Source organism: Anopheles funestus, assembly GCF_943734845.2.
Source record: "Anopheles funestus chromosome X unlocalized genomic scaffold, idAnoFuneDA-416_04 X_unloc_159, whole genome shotgun sequence".
NCBI classification, from domain to species: domain Eukaryota; kingdom Metazoa; phylum Arthropoda; class Insecta; order Diptera; family Culicidae; genus Anopheles; species Anopheles funestus.
The window spans coordinates 5,594-15,000 of NW_026045104.1; the positions used below are offsets into that span (position 1 = coordinate 5,594).

Sequence of the window (9,407 nt, forward strand, 5' to 3'; positions counted from 1 at the left end):
GGTACTTTTTGAAAAAATTTTTTTGACGCACTTTTCAAAATTTTGCAAAACCAAAACTTTTTAGGCGGTTTTGTGTATGGAGGGTTACTAGTCTCGGGGTCACTTTTTGACCAAAAAACCACTATATATCATTCGAAAGGTAATTTCAAGGGCTACAAAAAATTGTTCTACGGCACCCCCCTCCGACGTCTAGTATTCGAGTTATTGGCCAAAAACCGCAACTATAGCGGTTTTTCGTACAGGGTACCCGACTCTAGTAAAATGATGCGATTTTTACTAGTCTAGGAACTTTTTGGTCAAAAAATCAAGTATATGTCATTCGATAGATAATTTCAAGGGCTACCAAAAATTGTTCCACGGCACCCCCCTCCGACGTCTAGTATTCGAGTTATTAGCCAAAAACCGCAACTATAGCGGTTTTTCGTCCAGGGTACCCGACTCTAGTAAAATGATGCGATTTTTACTAGTCTAGGGAACTTTTTGGCCAAAAATCAAGTATATGTCATTCGATAGATAATTTCAAGGGCTACCAAAAATTGTTCCACGACACCCCCCTGCGACGTCTAGTATTCGAGTTATTAGCCAAAAACCGCAATTATAGCGGTTTTTCGTCCAGGGTACCCGACTCTAGTAAAATGATGCGATTTTTACTAGTCTAGGAACTTTTTGGTCAAAAAATCAAGTATATGTCATTCGATAGATAATTTCAAGGGCTACCAAAAATTGTTCCACGACACCCCCCTGCGACGTCTAGTATTCGAGTTATTAGCCAAAAACCGCTATAATTGCGGTTTTTCGTCCAGGGTACCCGACTCTAGTAAAATGATGCGATTTTTACTAGTCTAGGAACTTTTTGGTCAAAAAATCAAGTATATGTCATTCGATAGATAATTTCAAGGGCTACCAAAAATTGTTCCACGACACCCCCCTGCGACGTCTAGTATTCGAGTTATGGGCCAAAAACCATTCATACTTGAGCATTTTGCTCATTTTGCCTGTACGGGTACCGGGGACTAGTAAAATCAGGCCAATTTTACTAGAGTAGGGGTCCTTTTTGGTCAAAAAAACAACTTTTGCTCGTTCGATAGGGAATCGATAGGGCAACAAAAAATCGTTCTACGACCCACCCTTCCGATGTCTAGTATTCGAGTTATGGGCCAAAAACAGTTTATAGCTAATTTTTCACTCGATTTTTCACCAAGTATCGCACATTACTCCGGTTCTATACATTGGATCGTCAATCTTTAAGATTTTATGGGTAGTTCCAACTGTTTGCTACATTTCATCCATACATCACCAACCGATTCAATGTCTGTACTAGAAGTTATTAGAGGAATAAAAAAATTTACCCTTGGCTTTGGACCGTACAATTTTACCCATTTTTGGCCCATATTTGCCCCATAGCTCCGCCGGTATCCAAGATATGGCCACACTTTCTTCTGGCCATGGCTAGATGGCACTTGTGGCTAGATTTCTTCCATGCACCACTAATCGCTACCATGTCTGTGGCCGGAGCTATTCGACGAACAACCATCGCATTTACCTAGGTACTTTTTCGGATTTTTGGTCCATCTTGCACCATTTTTGGCCCATATTTGCCCCATAGCTCCGCCGGTATCCAAGATATGGCCACACTTTCTTCTGGCCATGGCTAGATGGCACTTGTGGCTAGATTTCTTCCATGCACCACTAATCGCTACCATGTCTGTGGCCGGAGCTATTCACGAAAGCGCCTCGCGCACTTGGTCGGATTTTTGGTCCAACTTCACCATTTTTGGCCCATATTTGCCCCATAGCTCCGCCGGTATCCAAGATATGGCCACACTTTCTTCTGGCCATGGCTAGATGGCACTTGTGGCTAGATTTCTTCCATGCACCACTAATCGCTACCATGTCTGTGGCCGGAGCTATTCACGAAAGCGCCTCGCGCACTTGGTCGGATTTTTGGTCCAACTTGCACCATTTTTGGCCCATATTTGCCCCATAGCTCCGCCGGTATCCAAGATATGGCCACACTTTCTTCTGGCCATGGGTAGATGGCACTTGTGGCTAGATTTCTTCCATGCACCACTAATCGCTACCATGTCTGTGGCCGGAGCTATTCACGAAAGCGCCTCGCGCACTTGGTCGGATTTTTGGTCCAACTTGCACCATTTTTGGCCCATATTTGCCCCATAGCTCCGCCGGTATCCAAGATATGGCCACACTTTCTTCTGGCCATGGGTAGATGGCACTTGTGGCTAGATTTCTTCCATGCACCACTAATCGCTACCATGTCTGTGGCCGGAGCTATTCACGAAAGCGCCTCGCGCACTTGGTCGGATTTTTGGTCCAACTTGCACCATTTTTGGCCCATATTTGCCCCATAGCTCCGCCGGTATCCAAGATATGGCCACACTTTCTTCTGGCCATGGGTAGATGGCACTTGTGGCTAGATTTCTTCCATGCACCACTAATCGCTACCATGTCTGTGGCCGGAGCTATTCACGAAAGCGCCTCGCGCACTTGGTCGGATTTTTGGTCCAACTTGCACCATTTTTGGCCCATATTTGCCCCATAGCTCCGCCGGTATCCAAGATATGGCCACACTTTCTTCTGGCCATGGGTAGATGGCACTTGTGGCTAGATTTCTTCCATGCACCACTAATCGCTACCATGTCTGTGGCCGGAGCTATTCGACGAACAACCATCGCATTTACCTAGGTACTTTTTCGGATTTTTGGTCCAACTTGCACCATTTTTGGCCCATATTTGCCCCATAGCTCCGCCGGTATCCAAGATATGGCCACACTTTCTTCTGGCCATGGGTAGATGGCACTTGTGGCTAGATTTCTTCCATGCACCACTAATCGCTACCATGTCTGTGGCCGGAGCTATTCGACGAACAACCATCGCATTTACCTAGGTACTTTATCGGATTTTTGGTCCAACTTGCACCATTTTTGGCCCATATTTGCCCCATAGCTCCGCCGGTATCCAAGATATGGCCACACTTTCTTCTGGCCATGGGTAGATGGCACTTGTGGCTAGATTTCTTCCATGCACCACTAATCGCTACCATGTCTGTGGCCGGAGCTATTCACGAAAGCGCCTCGCGCACTTGGTCGGATTTTTGGTCCACCTGGCACCATTGTTGGCCCATATTTGCCCCATAGCTCCGCCGGTATCCAAGATATGGCCACACTTTCTTCTGGCCATGGGTAGATGGCACTTGTGGCTAGATTTCTTCCATGCACCACAAATCGCTACCATGTCTGTGGCCGGAGCTATTCGACGAACAACCATCGCATTTACCTAGGTACTTTTTCGGATTTTTGGTCCAACTAGCACCATTTTTGGCCCATATTTGCCCCATAGCTTCGCCGGTATCCAAGATATGGCCACACTTTCTTCTGGCCATGGGTAGATGGCACTTGTGGCTAGATTTCTTCCATGCACCACTAATCGCTACCATGTCTGTGGCCGGAGCTATTCACGAAAGCGCCTTGCGCACTTGGTCGGATTTTTGGTCCACCTGGCACCATTTTTGGCCCATATTTGTCCCATAGCTCCGCCGGTATCCAAGATAGCGCCACACTTTCTTCTGGCCATGGGTAGATGGCACTTGTGGCTAGATTTCTTCCATGCACCACTAATCGCTACCATGTCTGTGGCCGGAGCTATTCACGAAAGCGCCTAGCGCACTTGGTCGGATTTTTGGTCCAACTTCACCATTTTTGGCCCATATTTGCCCCATAGCTCCGCCGGTATCCAAGATATGGCCACACTTTCTTCTGGCCATGGGTAGATGGCACTTGTGGCTAGATTTCTTCCATGCACCACTAATCGCTACCATGTCTGTGGCCGGAGCTATTCACGAAAGCGCCTCGCGCACTTGGTCGGATTTTTGGTCCACCTGGCACCATTGTTGGCCCGTATTTGCCCCATAGCTCCGCCGGTATCCAAGATATGGCCACACTTTGTTCTGGCCATGGGTAGATGGCACTTGTGGCTAGATTTCTTCCATGCACCACTAATCGCTACCATGTCTCTGGCCGGAGCTATTCGACGAACAACCATCGCATTTACCTAGGTACTTTTTCGGATTTTTGGTCCAACTTGCACCATTTTTGGCCCATATTTGCCCCATAGCTCCGCCGGTATCCAAGATATGGCCACACTTTCTTCTGGCCATGGGTAGATGGCACTTGTGGCTAGATTTCTTCCATGCACCACTAATCGCTACCATGTCTGTGGCCGGAGCTATTCGACGAACAACCATCGCATTTACCTAGGTACTTTTTCGGATTTTTGGTCCAACTTGCACCATTTTTGGCCCATATTTGCCCCATAGCTCCGCCGGTATCCAAGATATGGCCACACTTTCTTCTGGCCATGGGTAGATGGCACTTGTGGCTAGATTTCTTCCATGCACCACTAATCGCTACCATGTCTGTGGCCGGAGCTATTCGACGAACAACCATCGCATTTACCTAGGTACTTTATCGGATTTTTGGTCCAACTTGCACCATTTTTGGCCCATATTTGCCCCATAGCTCCGCCGGTATCCAAGATATGGCCACACTTTCTTCTGGCCATGGGTAGATGGCACTTGTGGCTAGATTTCTTCCATGCACCACTAATCGCTACCATGTCTGTGGCCGGAGCTATTCACGAAAGCGCCTCGCGCACTTGGTCGGATTTTTGGTCCACCTGGCACCATTGTTGGCCCATATTTGCCCCATAGCTCCGCCGGTATCCAAGATATGGCCACACTTTCTTCTGGCCATGGGTAGATGGCACTTGTGGCTAGATTTCTTCCATGCACCACTAATCGCTACCATGTCTGTGGCCGGAGCTATTCGACGAACAACCATCGCATTTACCTAGGTACTTTTTCGGATTTTTGGTCCAACTAGCACCATTTTTGGCCCATATTTGCCCCATAGCTTCGCCGGTATCCAAGATATGGCCACACTTTCTTCTGGCCATGGGTAGATGGCACTTGTGGCTAGATTTCTTCCATGCACCACTAATCGCTACCATGTCTGTGGCCGGAGCTATTCACGAAAGCGCCTTGCGCACTTGGTCGGATTTTTGGTCCACCTGGCACCATTTTTGGCCCATATTTGTCCCATAGCTCCGCCGGTATCCAAGATATGGCCACACTTTCTTCTGGCCATGGGTAGATGGCACTTGTGGCTAGATTTCTTCCATGCACCACTAATCGCTACCATGTCTGTGGCCGGAGCTATTCGACGAACAACCATCGCATTTACCTAGGTACTTTTTCGGATTTTTGGTCCAACTAGCACCATTTTTGGCCCATATTTGCCCCATAGCTTAGCCGGTATCCAAGATATGGCCACACTTTCTTCTGGCCATGGGTAGATGGCACTTGTGGCTAGATTTCTTCCATGCACCACTAATCGCTACCATGTCTGTGGCCGGAGCTATTCACGAAAGCGCCTCGCGCACTTGGTCGGATTTTTGGTCCAACTTGCACCATTTTTGGCCCATATTTGCCCCATAGCTCCGCCGGTATCCAAGATATGGCCACACTTTCTTCTGGCCATGGCTAGATGGCACTTGTGGCTAGATTTCTTCCATGCACCACTAATCGCTACCATGTCTGTGGCCGGAGCTATTCGACGAACAACCATCGCATTCACCTTCTCGTTGCACTTCTTCGGGAATTTGGTGCAACCAAGTTTTCACTATAACTTGGTCATTTTCCGTCCATCGGACATGCGGTTTTGGGTGTCGATACTTGACACCGCGCGCTACAATATGTTCTTCCACGACCATGTGGTCCGATGCTTCCAACAGGAGCTATTCGAGGAGTACCGATTTTTCACCATTAAAAATGCTCAATTTTGCACCAACTTTTGCCTATAACTCAGGCTGTATCGATCGGATCTTCAATCTTGAAAAAGTTTTGGATAGGTGGCATCAAATGCTACATTTCGTTCTTACACGTCAACTTTGTCCGATGTCTAGCAAAAAAGTTATTCGCGAACCAAGTCCAGAACCCATGCAATGGCTGCCCTCATTGCATACATCACGGCGGTTAACTCTCGTTACTCTATACCGTGGACTTGGTACTTTTTCAGGCATTCGTTGCTACTTCTCGGTTCATGATATTCGTTTACGGTCTTCACTAGGGCATTTGGTGCTCCTTATCGGTTCATGATATTCGTTTACGGTCTTCACTAGGGCATTTGGTGCTCCTTATCGGTTCATGATATTCGTTTACGGTCTTCACTAGGGCATTTGGTGCTCCTTATCGGTTCATGATATTCGTTTACGGTCTTCACTAGGGCATTTGGTACTGGGCTTCCCACTTTCTACTGATCGATCCATACTCACTTGCGTGCACCTAGCCTAGGAAGGTTTCCTATGGCTTCCCATCTTTCTACTGATCGATCCATACTCACTTGCGTGCACCTAGCCTAGGAAGGTTTCCTATGGCTTCCCATCTTTCTACTGATCGATCCATACTCACTTGCGTGCACCTAGCCTAGGAAGGTTTCCTATGGCTTCCCATCTTTCTACTGATCGATCCATACTCACTTGCGTGCACCTAGCCTAGGAAGGTTTCCTATGGCTTCCCATCTTTCTACTGATCGATCCATACTCACTTGCGTGCACCTAGCCTAGGAAGGTTTCCTTGGGCTTCCCATCTTTCTACTGATCGATCCATACTCACTTGCGTGCACCTAGCCTAGGAAGGTTTCCTTGGGCTTCCCATCTTTCTACTGATCGATCCATACTCACTTGCGTGCACCTAGCCTAGGAAGGTTTCCTATGGCTTCCCATCTTTCTACTGATCGATCCATACTCACTTGCGTGCACCTAGCCTAGGAAGGTTTCCTATGGCTTCCCATCTTTCTACTGATCGATCCATACTCACTTGCGTGCACCTAGCCTAGGAAGGTTTCCTTGGGCTTCCCATCTTTCTACTGATCGATCCATACTCACTTGCGTGCACCTAGCCTAGGAAGGTTTCCTATGGCTTCCCATCTTTCTACTGATCGATCCATACTCACTTGCGTGCACCTAGCCTAGGAAGGTTTCCTATGGCTTCCCATCTTTCTACTGATCGATCCATACTCACTTGCGTGCACCTAGCCTAGGAAGGTTTCCTATGGCTTCCCATCTTTCTACTGATCGATCCATACTCACTTGCGTGTACCTAGCCTAGGAAGGTTTCCTATGGCTTCCCATCTTTCTACTGATCGATCCATACTCACTTGCGTGCACCTAGCCTAGGAAGGTTTCCTATGGCTTCCCATCTTTCTACTGATCGATCCATACTCACTTGCGTGCACCTAGCCTAGGAAGGTTTCCTATGGCTTCCCATCTTTCTACTGATCGATCCATACTCACTTGCGTGCACCTAGCCTAGGAAGGTTTCCCTTTGGTACCGACTTCCATCTACGCACTCGATATAACCTAGGTACTTGGTACCGATGATGGTTAACACTCAAGCATTTCTTGCATCCTGCGTGCAAGGTACCAATTTTCACTTCTCAGGTGCGTTTATGAGCCCGCATTAATCCAATATCGCTCTGATGGCCTTTCTTATTATTTCATCCGATAGCCCTTGCCAAAAGCTACCAAAAGTTCCTCCACGGCCATGTGCTCCGACGCTTAGTTTAGGAAATATTCGAAAAAATTCATCTTAGGAAAAATTTTCTTATTGGAAAATCACCTTAAATCGATGGCCATTTTTTGGGCAAAAACTTTAACGTCTTCCCGACTTTGCGGGAATTGCGAATTTTAGGCACCCAGAGAAAATCTTTTACTTTAAGGGGGCGGCCGCGAAGTTGCCCAAAGTCTCGGACACAAAAATTCTCAAGTTCCCCACTCTAGTAAAGCGCCCTATGAGTATCTCCTGGCCCGCGAGCTCTGCGAGCGGGCCAGCTTCGGCGATTTTTGCCTTTCCGCCTAGGCGGTTCTTCTACGAAATTGGTCCACAGCTTTTGCTCAGAAAGCTAGCATTTGTTGCAACAGTTAGGTACTTGGTACCACATTTTGGTATCCATTTGGGCATTTGTGGCAACTACTCGGTACTTTGGCCCACATTTCGCTCTACTCGGGCTTCTATGGTGGTACTTGTCGGTACTTCTGGCCAACTTAGGCCAATTGGGTGCAACTTGTGGGTACTCTGTGGGTACTTTAGGGCGTATTGTGTCTTTCGGGTGAACCTTCGCTATACTTCATGGGTACTGATGGCCAACTTAGGAACATTCAGTGCAACCTTTGGGCCTAAGGAAATTTGTCCAACTCTTTGGACTTAGAAAATTTTCTGGACTTAGAAAATTTTCTGGACTTGTAAAAATTTTCAAATGTTCAATTTGGCCCACATTTCGCTCTACTCGGGCCTCTATGGTGCTACTTGGCGGTACTTTTGGCCAACTTAGGCCAATTGGGTGCTCTTTGTGGGTACTCTATCGGTACTTTTGGCCAACTTAGGCCAATGGGGTGCTATATGTGGGTGCTCTATCGGTACTTTTGGCCATGTTAGGCCCATTCGGTGCTATTTGTGGGTACTCTATCGGTACTTTTGGCCATGTTAGGCCCATTCGGTGCTATTTGTGGGTACTCTATCAGTACTTTTGGCCAACTTAGGCCAACTCAGTGCTACTTGTGGGTACTCTATCGGTACTTTTGGCCAACTTAGGCCAACGCGGTGCTATTTGTGGGTACTCTATCGGTACTTTTGGCCAACTTAGGCCCATTCGGTGCTATTTGTGGGTACTCTATCGGTACTTTTGGCCAACATAGGCCAATTGGGTGCTACTTGTGGGTGCTCTATCGGTACTTTTGGCCAACTTAGGCCAACTGGGTGCTATTTGTGGGTACTCTATCGGTACTTTTGGCCAACATAGGCCAATTGGGTGCTACTTTTGGGTGCTCTATCGGTACTTTTGGCCAACTTAGGCCAACTGGGTGCTATTTGTGGGTACTCTATCGGTACTTTTGGCCAACTTAGGCCAACTCAGTGCTTCTTGTGGGTACTCTATCGGTACTTTTGGCCAACTTAGGCCCATTCGGTGCTATTTGTGGGTACTCTATCGGTACTTTTGGCCAACTTAGGCCAACTCAGTGCTACTTGTGGGTACTCTATCGGTACTTTTGGCCAACTTAGGCCAACGCGGTGCTATTTGTGGGTACTCTATCGGTACTTTGGGACATATTATGTCCTTCGGGTGAACCTTCTCGATACCTCATGGGTACTTGTGGCCAACTTAGGAAAATTCAGTGCAACCTATGGGCCTTTGGAAATTGTTCCAACACTTTGGACTTAGAAAATTTTCTGGACTTAGAAAATTTTTTGGACTTAGAAAAATTTTCAACTTCTGTATCTTCTTCATCATGTTCCATTTTGTGGGACTTAGAAAATTTTCTGGACTTAGAAAATT

General features: G+C 47.2%; 1 long non-coding RNA gene across 1 annotated transcript; it reads right to left on the minus strand.

Moving 5' to 3' along the window:
- Positions 1-865: 865 nt before the first annotated feature.
- LOC125772965 (uncharacterized) lies at positions 866-7,551 on the minus strand. The gene is made up of 3 exons (XR_007419789.1): positions 7,107-7,551; positions 3,295-6,698; positions 866-2,901 (listed from the first exon to the last, which is right to left on the minus strand). It is a non-coding gene; the product is annotated as an uncharacterized LOC125772965 (long non-coding RNA).
- Between the last annotated feature and the right edge of the window lie 1,856 nt (positions 7,552-9,407).